Raw genomic sequence first — 15,697 nt, 5'->3', positions numbered from 1 at the left:
TGTAACTCTGCAGCAATTTTCACCAAATCAGGCTTCCTCATCCCCTGCAATCCTCCAGGAGAGGGTTTTTTCAAAAATGTATCCATTGTTGCTGGTTTCCACACACACAAGCCAATTAGAAAGAATTTATCTGACCTCCCTCAACAATCTTTGGATTGAATCCCGAACAAATCTCGTCAATCTGGGGAACGATCCCAGATGACACTCGTTAATCTTTGGATTGGATCCCGGACGAATCTCGTTAACCTTGGGAACTATCCCGGACGAGCCCCCAATTTTGTCACGAACCAGCAACAAAAGAAACACACTGAGCATGATTTAGTGTTAAAAACTATTTTATTAATCACTACTTATGATAATACGTAAAATAAAAGTAAAAATGTTAGTATGTTAGAATTCAAAAATGTTAAACCTTGAACGTTAACCCCAAAACTAAACTCGTCGTGTGTGTGTGTGACAAAGTCCAAAACTCCCAGTTCCGGAATGGTTCTTAAAGTTCAGTTCCGCAAGCCATAAGGTGAAACATGAGCAAGGGCTTCTTCAACAACCACCGTTGTCTGAAGATAAGACGTAGAGAAACATAGGGAGAGTACATACAAAATCCAAATGTTCCATGATGGAACCCAAACGACACTCCAGCGTTTACTCGGTAGTGACTTCCTCACCCCGAAAAGCATCTGAATCGTGGTCGTCCACACACACAAATACCTGTTTCCTCCTACAGGTCAGCAACAAAGTGAACTCCACCGGATTACTTCCAACTTCCATACATGGATTTCAGTGGCAGACACAGTTATTGTTTCTCATCCATCGATAGAGAAAACTAGCAGTCTGGTGTCTCTCTCCCTTCTCTCTCTCTCTCTCCTTCTTCTTCTTCTAACTTCTTCAACAACGTCATTACATCCTTAATCTTCTATTGACATAAGCACGCCCCACACACATATACACACACACACACAATCTTAAAGGGACTTTCACTGAGTCCGTAACACCTCCCACCTAAAAAAAAATTTTTCCCAAGAAAAATTTACCCGCGCTTACAGTTAGTAATGTTAATAATTATCATGCTACACAACTACAGACTATCAGATTAGTACAGATACATGTTTCCCATTTAACATCGGGAAAGACAATCAGCAATCACATTATCTTTGCCTTTAATGTGAGTTATCATGAGATCAAACTCTTGCAAAATTAAACTCCAGTTTAACAGCCTTCTGTTCTTGTTTTTGACTCGGCTCAGAAACACCAATGGGTTATGATCTGTATTTACAGTCAATGGTTTCTGAGCGGTGCAAACATATACATTGAAATGTTGCAAGGCTAAAACAAGTGACAGTAATTCTTTCTCTATGGTGGAATAATTCTTTTGATGCTCATTAAATTTCTTTGAAAAGTAAGCTACAGGATGGTCAATATCATCAAGGTCACCCTTCTGCAACAACACAGCTCCTGCAGCTTCATCACTGGCATCTACTGCTAATGAAAATGGCTTTTCAAAGTCAGGTGTTTTAAGCACAGGATGGTAGCATAAAATGGCTTTCAGCTTCTCAAATGCTTCTTGACAAGAATCTGTCCAAACAAACTTTACTCCCTTCTTCAGAAGATTAGTTAGGGGAAGAGCAATATCAGCAAAATTTTTACAAAATTTTCGATAATATCCAACCATTCCCAAAAATCTTCTAACAGTCCTCGTACCTGTGGGAATAGGGAACTCAGATATTGCTTGAACTTTTGCCTGAACAGGAGCTTGCTTGCCTTGACCTACAACATAACCAAGATACGTCACAGTGGCATGGCCAAATTCACTTTTAGCCAAGTTACCTGTAAGGTTAGCCTTGGAAAGTCTTTCAAACAACCTTTCTAACGCAGAGATGTGATCTTCCCAAGTATCATTCCCAGTCACTAAGTCGTCAATGTAGGCATCTGTATGTTTTAACCCATGAATCACTGAATTAATCATTCTTTGAAATGTTGCCGGAGCATTTTTCATTCCAAATGGCAAAACATTGTATTCATACAATCCAGAAGGGGTTACAAAGGCAGAAATCTCCCTTCCTCTATCTGTTAATGGAACACACCAGTACCCTTTTAATAGGTCAATCTTGTAAGAAATTTTGCCTTTCCCACTCTGTCTATGCAATAGACACCCTAGGAATAGGGTAAGCATCTGACTTTCTTACAGCATTCACTTTCCTGTAATCTGTGCAAAATCTGACAGTTCCATCAGGTTTAGGTACAATAACACAGGGCGAACTCCAATTTGAAGTAGAATGTCTAATAATATCATTTTCCAACATGTATTTTATTTCCTGATCAACAAGTTTACTTTTTTCCACATTCATTCGATATGGGTGTTGTTTGATTGGTTTTGCATCCCCAACATCAACATCATGGGTAATTATCGATGTTCTGTTTGGAACATCTGGGAACAGATTTTTAAATTTTGAAATTAATTCTCTCATCTGTTGTTTTTGTGAAACTTGTAAATGGTCCAACTTCGTTTCAAGGTTCTCCAGGATATTTTGGTTTTTTAGTTTTGATGGAACAATATTTGGTCTAAATTGGCCTTCCTCAACATCAACATCAGGCATTCTAGAAACAACCTTTACATCATCCACCAAGGCCACAACTGAATCCCTCTCATAATAAGGTTTTAGCATATTTACATGACAGAGTTGTGTTTTCTTGCGTCTATCTGGTGTTTTGATTATATATATTAAATCAGTCACTCAAGATTCAATAACATAGGGTCCAGAAAAACGAGATTGCAATGGATTACTTTGGCTAGGGAAAAATACCAACACCTTTTGCCCCACTGCAAATGTCCTAGGCCGAGCACGTCTATCAAAATATGTCTTCATTCTTATCTGGCTGGTTTTCAAATTCTCTCTTGCTAACTGGCAGACTCTTTCCAACCAAGTTTTAAATTTTTGGACATAATATCCAATCGGCACTTTTTCAATCTCCTCACATGAGAGTGCTTTTTCTTTCAATTCTGTCAACTCAGGGTCCTTTGTCTGTTCCACCATAAAATCCTTCCTCGACAAAGACAAATCTTTAAATTCAGGCTCACTATAAGGATGTTGATCCTCCAGTGAAAACAGAAAAGTCTCAGATAAGGCATCATAATTTTCTTCCTGTTTAGGACTGTCACAAGGAACCACATCAGACTGCACCGTACTGTCTGTCTTAGCTAATTCCTTAGCTCTAGCTCGAGTCACCGCACATGATGGGTAAACATCTGGATCATTCTCAGACTCATCAATCCTTGGTTTGGTTGTTAACCGTACCACAGGAACAATTTCTCATCTGCAAGGTCATTTCCCAATAACAAAGAAACTCCTTCCACTGGTAACCTAGGTCTTATCCCTATCTCGACTGGTCCTTCTATGAACTTTGACTTTAAAATCACCCTGTGTAGAGGGACAGACATGGTGTCATCTGTAACGCCTCGTGCTAGATTTACCTCACCAGTGTCACTTTCTTCACCAAAATTTAAAACACTGTCCAGCAAGAGAGATTGACAAGCCCCAGTATCTCTAAGAATTTTCACTGGCACCTGGGGTGACCCATCATTCAGTGAAACAAAACCCTCTGATACATAAGAACAGAATTCCTTCCTCACCTCCACCAACTTTTCAGCCTTTACCTCTTGCAAGGACTGATCTTTAACAGCATCTCCTAAACCTTTTTGATTTTTAATTGCCTGAAAGCAAGCATTGGGCACAGCTTCCTTCCTTTTCTTCAAAAGGGCACAATTAGCTATCACATGGCCAGGTTTCTTACAGTAATAACAAGTACGCTCAACAGGTTTCTCCAGCACTGGCTTCTTTTCATCCTTTCCTTTTTGATTACCTCCCAATCTAATCTCCGGTTTACCTGGATTGTCCTTGTAACTCTTTTGAAAGGTTTTAGGTTGTCCCCATTTGGATTTATGGGTTAAAGCATAATCATCTGCCAACCTAGCAGTTTCTTGTAAAGTTTCCACTGCCTTTTCATTTAAATATGTTGTTAATTCAGCTGGAACACATCTTTTAAAGTCTTCCACTAATATCAATTCTTTCAATTTATCAAAATCCCCATCTACATTTTTAGCCAGGCACCATCGTTCAAAACATATTCTCTTTCCATTGGCAAATTCCATATAAGTCTGATCTGCAGATTTCCTCAAGTCTCTAAATTTTTGTCTATAAGCTTCAGGTACCAATTCATAGGCCTTCAATATAGCTTGTTTTACCTTGGTATAATCAACTGCATCCTCAGCAGACAAAGCAGAATAAGCTTTTTGAGCTTTACCTTTAATCACACTCTGTACCATAAGAGCCCATCCTTTCTTTGGCCAGTTTGAACTCACAGCAACCTTTTCAAAATGTTGGAAATACTGATCAACCTGATCTTCCTCAAAAGGAGGGACTAATCGAACCTCCCTGCTGGCTGAAAAACCATCTTCAGAATCAGATTCCACACTCTTTTGCATCATTTGTAAATCATGCTGCCTCTGTTTCTCCTTCTCCTCACTATCCAGCTCCATCCTCTTCAATTCCATCTGCTTCATTGCTAGATCAGCCTCTATCTTCATCCGAGTTAGCTCTCGTTCAGCCTCTATCTTTAACTGGGTTTGCTCTCGTTCAGCCTCCAATTTCTTTTGTCCCAACTCGAACTTCAGTCGTGTTTGTTCTAACTCCATCTTTGCTATCTGCACCTGTGCCTCAGAAATTGCTATTTCACTGCCAGGAAACTGTTTTAACACTTCCTCCTCAAACACCTTCTTTTCCACATAATGGCCAGCTATCAGTCTCTGAATATCTGCCTTTCTCATAAATCGCGTTACTGCCTCAAGATGTAACTCTGCAGCAATTTTCACCAAATCAGGCTTCCTCATCCCCTGCAATCCTCCAGGAGAGGGTTTTTTTCAAAAATGTATCCATTGTTGCTGGTTTCCACACACACAAGCCAATTAGAAAGAATTTATCTGACCTCCCTCAACAATCTTTGGATTGAATCCCGAACAAATCTCGTCAATCTGGGGAACGATCCCAGATGACACTCGTTAATCTTTGGATTGGATCCCGGACGAATCTCGTTAACCTTGGGAACTATCCCGGACGAGCCCCCAATTTTGTCACGAACCAGCAACAAAAGAAACACACTGAGCATGATTTAGTGTTAAAAACTATTTTATTAATCACTACTTATGATAATACGTAAAATAAAAGTAAAAATGTTAGTATGTTAGAATTCAAAAATGTTAAACCTTGAACGTTAACCCCAAAACTAAACTCGTCGTGTGTGTGTGTGACAAAGTCCAAAACTCCCAGTTCCGGAATGGTTCTTAAAGTTCAGTTCCGCAAGCCATAAGGTGAAACATGAGCAAGGGCTTCTTCAACAACCACCGTTGTCTGAAGATAAGACGTAGAGAAACATAGGGAGAGTACATACAAAATCCAAATGTTCCATGATGGAACCCAAACGACACTCCAGCGTTTACTCGGTAGTGACTTCCTCACCCCGAAAAGCATCTGAATCGTGGTCGTCCACACACACAAATACCTGTTTCCTCCTACAGGTCAGCAACAAAGTGAACTCCACCGGATTACTTCCAACTTCCATACATGGATTTCAGTGGCAGACACAGTTATTGTTTCTCATCCATCGATAGAGAAAACTAGCAGTCTGGTGTCTCTCTCCCTTCTCTCTCTCTCTCTCCTTCTTCTTCTTCTAACTTCTTCAACAACGTCATTACGTCCTTAATCTTCTATTGACATAAGCACGCCCCACACACATATACACACACACACACACACAATCTTAAAGGGACTTTCACTGAGTCCGTAACACTATCAACAATAATGATATTGACAGGAGTACCAAGTTAAGGCTCTTCTTCATTGTCATATAATTTCTACTGAGTGCACCAGGACCCCATCTTGACCTCAACATTCTTGATTCTTGATTCAGATTCCTGTCCATAAAAAAATAAATTTTGAAATCTTAGTGTGCAGCACTGGTTCCTAGAGCAATTGGTGGCTCATCAGTTGACATGAATATCAACTTCCATTTTTAGACAGGAGCCATTTAATTTTAATCTGGAAGGACAGAAAGTTATTGTGGACATAACTGTTAAGGTGGATGAGCAGGAATTGGTAAGGTGCTCATCATTGCTTTGAATACAGTGGTATTTTTGATGAGGGCTTAAGTTCTTCAGCTATTGCATGGGGTCTTGAGGAGTTAAAGGAATCATAAGCCAACTACAGGGTAGAGCACTTAGTCCCCGCTGAATAATTAGTCCCCGCTCCTCATATCATATCATCTCATATCTCATCTCATCTCCCTCAAAACCTTTGATTTGGTGTGGAAAGGCGAAAAAAGGAGAAAGACAGAAACAAAATAAAAGAAATAAGGTAGCAATAAAAAATAAATAGGCAGGGAGCCGTATAGTATGTTGTTGGTTATTAATGACAATGAAGTTCTTGTGGTTTTTGAAGACAGCAGGATTATGTGAAAAAAGCCTGCAAGAGACTAGAGTGGAGTCAATGACATCCCAGCTTCGGGAAATGTTGTTATCTGAATTCACTATCATGCATCTTCCATGAGAAAAATGATGAAGAAGCAAGTCATCACCTGTTTAATAATGTAATGGATTATTGAGTGACTAATATTGCTCATATTTCCTGTTGCAGTCTGTAAAGGGTCATAGACAAAGTTGCTTGGAGCAGTGGTGAGCTTGGCTGCAAAATGCAAGATATAAGATAAGGACACAAGGAAACAGGAGTAGGCCACTTGGCCCTGAAAGCCTGGCCCACCATTTGATACCATGAAGGCTGATCTATCCCAGCCCTCAACTACTTTTTAACAGGTAAAATGATTCTTACATGAAATAACAACTTCTTCAGCTGCCTTCCTGGAGAACCTGATTCATTGCTTCCCAGAGAACTTTTATTCATTCGCACAATATTGCCATCACTGGCAAGGCCAGCATTTATTGCCTATCACAATTAAGCCCCTAAACTGAATGACTTACTTGAACATGTCAGAAGGAAATTACTAGTCATTTACAGAATTATGGGATGTTGTGAAATGCTATGTCCTTGCACCGCTGAGTTCCTCCAGCATCTTGTGTGTTGCTCCAGTTGCCATAAGACCATAATATATAGGAGCAGAATTAGGCCATTTGGCCCATCGAGTCACTCCACCATTCAATCATGGCTGATTTTTTTTTCAACCCCATTCTCCTGCCTTCTTCCCATAACCCTTAACCCGTGTACCAACCAATAACTTAAAGACCCTGCTGCGCACCCACGGTGGAATTGGTGTGTGCACGTTTTGGATTGTTGGATTTTGGGGGAAGTTGATGGGAATGTGGGGAGAATAGATGTGGGCATAGATAGGGTGGACAAGCAATATCTTTTTCCCATTGTTGAGCGATCCAATACCAGAGGGCATGCATTTAAGGTGAGAGGGGGTAGGTTCAGAACAGACGTGAGGGGTACGTTTTTTACTGAGAGAGTGGTGGATGCCTGGAATGCATTGCCTGATAGGGTAGTGGAGGCAAATTCATTGGGGACTTTTAAGGGGGGCTTGGATGGGCACATGAATGAGAGGAAAATGGAGGGATATGGGCATTCAGATTCCTGTCCATAAAAAAATAAATTTTGAAATCTTAGTGTGCTTACTTCAAATTCAGATTTTGAAATCTTAGTTTGAAATCTTAGAGGAATGAGCTATGTCGGCACAATATTGTGGGCCGAAGGGCCTGTTCTGTGCTGTACTGTTCTATGTTCTATTCCTTATGTTATTTGAAAACAAAATGTAAACCCTTATGATGAGGAAAGGGAATTAAAAGAACACAGAATTTATAAACTAATAATTTCATTAATAAGTGAATAAAATCAATTCACATAGAGCATACTTATTATAACAAACTTGTTTCCTTATCTGAGAATGCAATATTTATCTCTGAAGTTTTTTCATTTTAATCATTTCAGTCAGAATCTAGAGCAAGAAAACAAACATGGTCTGCAAAAAGCACAAAAGAAATAAAATGTTCTCGAGACAGCTGTTATTGATTTTCCTTCAAGGTTAGCACTTAAGCAACTTAATTTATGTACCTTAATGTCTTTGTGAAGAGCTGGAGTCATTGGTGCATTTTTTAAAAAATAGCATTGTATTTTGATGCCTTATAGTTGGTTTAGTCAGCCCTTATAAAATTCCTGAAGCATTTTGGTTAAATAATTATCATAGTTGAATTTTTTTAACATCTTAAGCATTTTTTAAAAAAACTGATGCACCATTTGAGCCCTACATTCAGGTCAGGGTACTTTGTGTATTTGTTCCAGTTAATCATCTTTCTAGCTCTTAATATTTAAATTAATATTTGGTTCTTTTTTCTTTATTATCTATTGTTCATCATTTCTCGAGCTACATCATTTATTTGGATTGGAAATATATTTATCCAATTGTAATTTTGTGATTCAATTAGATGGATGGACTGTAATCCATAAATATTTTCTGTGGATCCAAACAAGACTGTTCATGGACTCAATGATCTCATTATTAGACTATAAGAACAGATAAATCTTATAAACAGTGGCTATCGAAGAGATTGCAGAATAGGTTTATCAATACTCGACACAAATTTATAATAATTGCTCAGCTGCAAAGTTAGCTTATATATTACCATTGATATAATCTGCCAGAAATACGTAAAGTATCGCTCATGATATCACTCACTCTGGGACATTGATTTAACCCCAGCAATGTCAAGTTGGATCACAATGATGCACATTGTGTCAAGTAGAGAGATACAGCTAGGAAGCAAGCCCTCTGGCTCATTGAGTCCACCATGACCATTTACACTAATTCTACATTAATTTCTTTTTTTTTTAATTCTTCCATGTTCTCATCAACTTCTCTCTTTCCCCCCCCCCCCCCCCCCCCCCCCCCCCCCCCATATTTAACTACATGGTCATAGGGAGAACATACAAACTCCACACCGACAGGGCCCTAGGTCAGGATTGAACCTGGGTCTCTACCACTGGGAGGCAGTCGTTCTACTTGCTGTGCCACTGTGCCACCCAAAACAAACAATTTCAATGCAAACAAATTGATCAATTATTCAACAGGAGGAAGAATCCCCCAAATCTGGTATTTGAAAGCATCAGCAAAGACATTAATTAATTTCTACTTAGAGATGCTCATATTCAGTGAGTATTTGATGTTCCTGGACTTCTTCAGAATCTATGGGCAATGGTGTGTCAAGGGATTTCAAATCTGCAAAAACTCTGCTCTAACCATTGGCCTGGGGTACAACTTCATAGGGAGATTAATAGGGCACTCAGACCAAGGCAATCTGCAAAATCAGGTAGGAAGTGTAATGGGAGATAATATCTTCTACAGTAAGTCATATCTCTCTAAGAACAAAAAATAGATGACTATTCACTTACTTGAATCTGCTTCACCATTCATCAAGGGCTTTAAGCTTAGCACCATTTTTCTGCCCTAACCCCATATCCTTTGATTTTTCTAATATCTACAAATCTGTTGATCTTAGTTGTGATTGCAGTCAATAACTGAGCCTCTACAGCCCTCTGGGCTCAAGGATTCCGAAGATTCCCAACTCTGAAGAATTTTCTCTTCATTACTGTTGTAAATAGCCTCTCCTTTTTGTGAATGTGATCCCTATTTCTAGACTTCTCAGCTGGGGATATATCTTCCCTGTTGAATCCGCCAAGAATACTTTATCTCTGCATGAGATTACCTCTCAATCTTCTAAACTCTAGAAAATAAATGCTTAGTCTACTCTATCCCAGGCAATAGCAAGTGTATCTTTCCTAAGGAAGAAACCAAAATACTCCAAGTGTGAGCTCTTCAAGCACAACATTGTTGTGGTAAGCCTAATGCTTAAGCTATAACTCCAGCTTCAGAGCACCGCAAAAGCCACCTTGCTAATAGCTGCTTAGACCTGGGTAGTCAACAAAAACTATGGATTAGTTTGGTGAAAATTGGGACTTGAAAGATCTGCAACACAACAGAGTTTGTCACACACTTGCTTCATTAGGGTGGTCAGATAAATACTGTTCAAGAAAGCTGCATACATATCATTATTCCTCCCCAAAGAGGAGCAAGCTGAGTAAGCACTTGACTTCAAGAGATCTGCGGGCTTCCCCAAGACGCAGAATGCCATTGACTCCATTCACTTCAGAATGTAGTCATTACACTTGCAATAAAGGATATTTTGTAAGCCTTCAATGTCCAGCCATATGTGTAGCTGTATATAGGCTAATGTCCAGACAGCAAAACAGTTCTGATGCAAGGTCATCTACCTGAAATGTTATCTCTTCTGCTTTCTCTACAGATGCTTTCTGACCTGCAATATTTATTTTGTTTTAAATTTCCAGTATTTGAAGTAATTTGATTTGGGATTCATGAAGCTAGGCCTTTTAATAAAGCTATAAAGCAATTAACAACATGACTTTGCATGCAGCCTTCATCAGGTTTATGTTTAGTTCCTATGATTATTCAATGTAGCCTCTCTTATCTTTTAACAATGCTTGCAATTACTACTGATTTATCCATGCATTTTTATGAATAAAATATATATAAGGGGAAATGTAAAATAACCACTTCCTTAAAAAAAAGTACAATTTATTTCCACAAATTTATTGAAGCGATGCGAGGGTTGTCTTCTTAAAGCAGAGAAAACTAAGAAAAGATTTAACAGAAGTGTGCAAATTTATTATGTGTATTGATAGAAGGGGAAATTCTTTCCACTGACAGGAAAGTAAGTAAGCAGAATAGAGAGATGAGAATTAATTGGCATATGAACTAGAAGGGAGATGAGATTATTTTTTCATTTATTTAGTGAGTCTTTTATGATCTACATTGCCCTACTTAAAATGGTAATAGTGGTAGAATACATTTTAACCTAAAGGAAATACAATGTATATTTGAAAAGGGAGCTAGAGATTTTTTTTCTCATATTTAGCAAGTAGTTATGATCTGGAATGCACTGACTTAGAGTGATTGGAATGTATGTAAGTGAGTGTACCATGTGGGTTTGATATATTATTGCACTAGATAGTGCTGTTAGTTGAGTGATTACTGCCTTCAGCAATGAATGTTCTGTCGATGGCTCTACCTCTGTTATTGCCTTAGTAAGCTACAACTCTAAAGAGCTGACAGGCACACATTATTGACAAAGATGGGGTGTTCCTGCTTGAAGAAATAGAAAGACAGTGATCCAACATAAAAGAGACAGAAGATGGAGTTCATTAAGTAGAGCAGTATCATAACAGGCATTGGACTTGGCAGATACATTGCAAGCTTGAGAGATATGCAGATTCAACCATTTTCACAGTCACTGACATGAGTGGAAATGCTTCTGAGGGTGAACAATATAATTGACGTCGTGGAAATTCAGCCGTATGTCAGAAGAAGGTGATATTGTTGTTGATGGTAGGTTTGGAGACGTGTGAGATATTAATGAGTTTGCTAACATCCTAAACAAGATGACGTCTCCATGAGGACATAGTGAAAACCTTGAAGGGACACTTGAATCTGGTGCCATTGAAGATTTTAAAGAGCTACAAATGAGGTACCAAAGGAAATGCTTAATGAATATGTGGTCCTGGTGAAGAAACTGGCAAAGAGGTACAATTTCCAAAACTGTTTCGATTGGGTAATTGTTCAAATCATAGAACAGTACAGCACAATACAGGGCCTTCGGCCCACAATGTTGTGCCGACCTTTAAACCTCACCTAAGATTATCTAACCCCTTCCTCCCGCATATCCCTCTATTTTAAATTCCTCCATATGCTAATCTAGCAATATCTTGAAGTTGACCAATGTACCCGCCTCCTCCACTGCCCCAGGCAGTGCATTCCATTCCCCAACCACTCTCTGGGTAAAAAACCTTCCTCTGATATCTCCCCTGAACTTCCCACCCATTACTTTAAAGCCATGCCCTCTTGTATTCAGCATTAGTGCCCTGGCAAAGAGGTGCTGGCTGTCTACTCTATATATTCCTCTTAATATTTTATACACCTCTATCATGTCTCCTCTCATCCTCCTTCTCTCCAAAGAGTAAAGCCCTAGCTCCCTTAATCTCTCCTCATAATGCATATTCTCTAAACCAGGCAGCATCCTGGTAAATCTCCTCTGCACCCTTTCCAACGCTTCCACATCCTTCCTAAAATGAGGCGACCAGAACTGGACACAGTACTCTAAGTCAGAATCATTCCATGAAACAACTGGCAAATGAGAGAATTTGGATGAAACTATTTAATATGGCAGGCAATGTTTGAGGGAGCTTGTAGAAGAGCTGCCAGTATGGAGATGGCATTAAAACAATTGAGGTGGTTTCTCCAGTGGCATGCTTTGTTCCAAGCTGCAAGCAAGGAACAAAGCTATATGAATGGTAAGGGCAATGTGGCAGCTTGCAGCTGAAACATGTGGGTTTGTTTCAAAGCTGGTGAGTGTAAAAAGCAGGAGAACTTGCCATGGATGTTACCAGAGCCGTCCAGCGTCAGAACACCTGTTCAAGGTGGTTCAATTCTATTATTGTCACTAGGTAGTAAATATTCTAGAGGGTCAAGTTACTGCTGGTAAAGACAGTACTCCCCATATTTCTCAGGCACAAGGGGGCAAGGGTATAGAGCAGTCCCTCTAGGGTATCATGCACAAGGTGGAATTGGATAGTGAGAAGGTAGAAATGGGAATGCTGAACAACATCAGTTACACACACAAAGAGGATGATAAGAACAGTTTACTTAAGGCCACCATATTGATTGAGGAAGCAACTATAAGTATGCTTATTGATACAGTGGTGTGTTATGAGAAGGAGCATGTATAAAAAATATCTTAAGAACATTCCATTCCTGCGGAGTAAAACAGTGGTGGGCATTTATGCAAGAAGGGCACTCTGAGTTATAGTGGAAATTATCTGTTGGGTTGTCAATGGAAGGTGGGTCTAGGTGCCTATGGAGGTTTTGTGGAAGATGCTACAATATACATGAATTAAGAATTTAAGTAATCATGGGCATAGATCAAATTGAGTCACTGGGACCAAGGGGACTGTGTGTTTGAAAGGATGATAGGATTAGACAATGAGGTGATCAAGGAGCCATTCATACTTCAGGATGCAGTGGCCTTGCCCAAACAGTCCACTGGTCATGTGGGCTAGAGGGAACCTTCTGGATAATAGGGTCCACAGAAGATAGGATAAAAAAAAGGAAGGTTATGTCAGATACTGAGAATTTAATGCAGCAGAAAACATGGGAAAAATAAAAAAAAGAGTAGGTGTGAAATTAGAGGGAAAATTAGGAAAGCAAACAGAATACTCAAAAAACTGTTGCCAGAAAAAAAAAAGTTTTATAACTACAGAAAGAAAAACAAACAGGATAAAAAAGGAGAAAATAGGGTTTACTTGCAACCTAAGAGCACATCTATGTGCAGAGGCTGGCTATCTTTTCAAAAGAGGAAAGCAATGCCCATATTATAATTAATAAAGGAGAATGTGAAATATTGGATGAGATAAGCATAGTAAAAAAGGAAATGTTAAGGATTTCATTTTGTTCAAATGTTAACATTTTGATCCTTTGTCACGAAAGGGCATCTGGAATTCAAGAACTAGATTAGTCATGTGGTGTTTAGAAAAGTGAGAGATAACTTGGTTGGTGACAGGGACTATTCTACTAGGACGAAGCCTTGGACCTTATACACAGTAAAATATCGAAAAGTGAGAAGGGATTTAATTGAAACATATTAGATCATGAGGGGTCAAGACATGGTGGACGTGGAGATGAGTCCCTGTTTAAAAATAAGGGGTTGGCAATTTAGGACAGATGTGAAGTTGTTGACAATGAGGAAGAAAGAATGAAACTGATGGAAGATGCAGGTGGTCTGTTCAGCCGAGCAGAAAAATGGCAAGGGAATTTAATCCAGACGAGATTTGCCAGGACATTGTCAGGACTGAAAAGTGAAGCTATGAGAAAGGTTATGTAAGGTGGGATTGTTTTCCTTGCAACAGAGGAGGCTGAGGGGAGATTTAATTGAAGTGTATAAAACTTGAGGGGGCTTAGAATAAATTGTGAAGTCCTGTTGCCTTACCAGTAGGACCAAAAACCAGAGGTATAGATTTAAAATAACTGGCAGAAGGATATGAAGGAAGGAAGGAAGAATGTTTTCACCCAGAGGGTTGTAGAAGTTTGGAATTTACAACCTGAAAGGAAAGTAGAAATCCTCAATGCATTTAGTAGGTAATTATGTATCTACTTGAAGAACCAGACATGCTGGGATACAGATCAAGTGCTGAAAAGTCAGATTATGCTAGATAGCATTTTCTTGATAGCATGAATATAAGGGATTGAATGGTCTCTTGTGCTGCAGACTCTCAATGATTCAGTGAATCTATGCTACTTGTTTTCTTCCACCGACAGTGCTGTTTCTACCACAGGGGGATTTACTTCTGTCCGTACTTTAAGAGTAATCCTAATTACCATTCTTATTTTATCACTTCATCTTTTGTATTTGTTTCTTGTTACTTTTTCATGATAATTATCCATTCAGTATGTACAGCTCATGAAGCAGAAAAGGCTCCTCCACCCAAATTATAACTGTGGAGAAGTTGAAAGGTCATTTTTAATTACAGTAATTTTTGTATTCACTGAAGCAAAACTGCAGCACTCAGATGAAAGGTAACTGGGGTTTGCAGATGCAACAAGAATACAGGTCTGGTTTTACACAAAACATTTGGAAATTTTTAGGAAAGTAAAAGATGGAACATCTTGTGCACCTTAACCTCAGTTGGAAGCCAGAGACTAATCTGACATATCCTCGCTAACCCATAAACATGACTGAAAGCTACTGAGACACTGAGGGTAGAAATTCCCACTCAGCTGCTTGCATTAACTGTGCAGTGTATTAGATGCAACACATTGTCCTTTGATTCAAAAATTCAGTTCTACTGAAGCTGATTCAATAGTAACTTTCAAAAGGAAACTGCACATAAAAGAAAAAAAAATCCAGAGCTTCGGGTAAGGAGTGAGTATAAGGAACTGCCTTTTCAATGAGCCAGCAAAGTTATGTGAACTGTGACTTTATTCTGTGTTCTCTAACACTGCATGAAAAAAAATTTCAGATGCCATCAAATCGTATTTTATGTGGGAGTATTTTCCCTAGTCTGCACTATCAATGCAGGTACATGATTGCAGCAAACATCAGAAAACAGGACAAGCTGAAGTCCACTTCTAAAGTAAAATTTAGCTTCTGAATATTTTCTGTTTCTGTCTTGAAAGAAAATCATGTGAGTTTACCAACTGTTCACTACAATCTATATTGAATTGGAAGCAATTCCTGGCCTGAAAATCTCTCCCTGAGCAACACCCCTTTGGACATCAAGGTCCACTTCTGGGCCAGAAGAAGTTTCTGCCTTTGGCAAATCTCATATGAGGACCTTATTGACTCTCTCTCTATAATATATTATTTTTGTTATATGCTATAATATAATAATATACCAACATACTGGCAGGGAGGTTCGCTAAGGCTACTGGGGAAAGTTTAAACTAGAATTGTTGGAGGGTGGGATCCGTATTGGAGAGACTAGGGAGGAAGTGTTTGGCTCTCGAGTGGAGGAGGCTAGGAGTGGGTGTCGTGGGCAGGTGATAGAGAAAGGAAGTATTCAGACAGGTTTGAGAT

Source organism: Pristis pectinata, chromosome 2 (genome assembly GCF_009764475.1).
Source record: "Pristis pectinata isolate sPriPec2 chromosome 2, sPriPec2.1.pri, whole genome shotgun sequence".
Taxonomy (NCBI): domain Eukaryota; kingdom Metazoa; phylum Chordata; class Chondrichthyes; order Rhinopristiformes; family Pristidae; genus Pristis; species Pristis pectinata.
The sequence above is the reverse complement of the archived record's forward strand: the minus strand, read 5'-3'. Positions refer to the sequence as shown.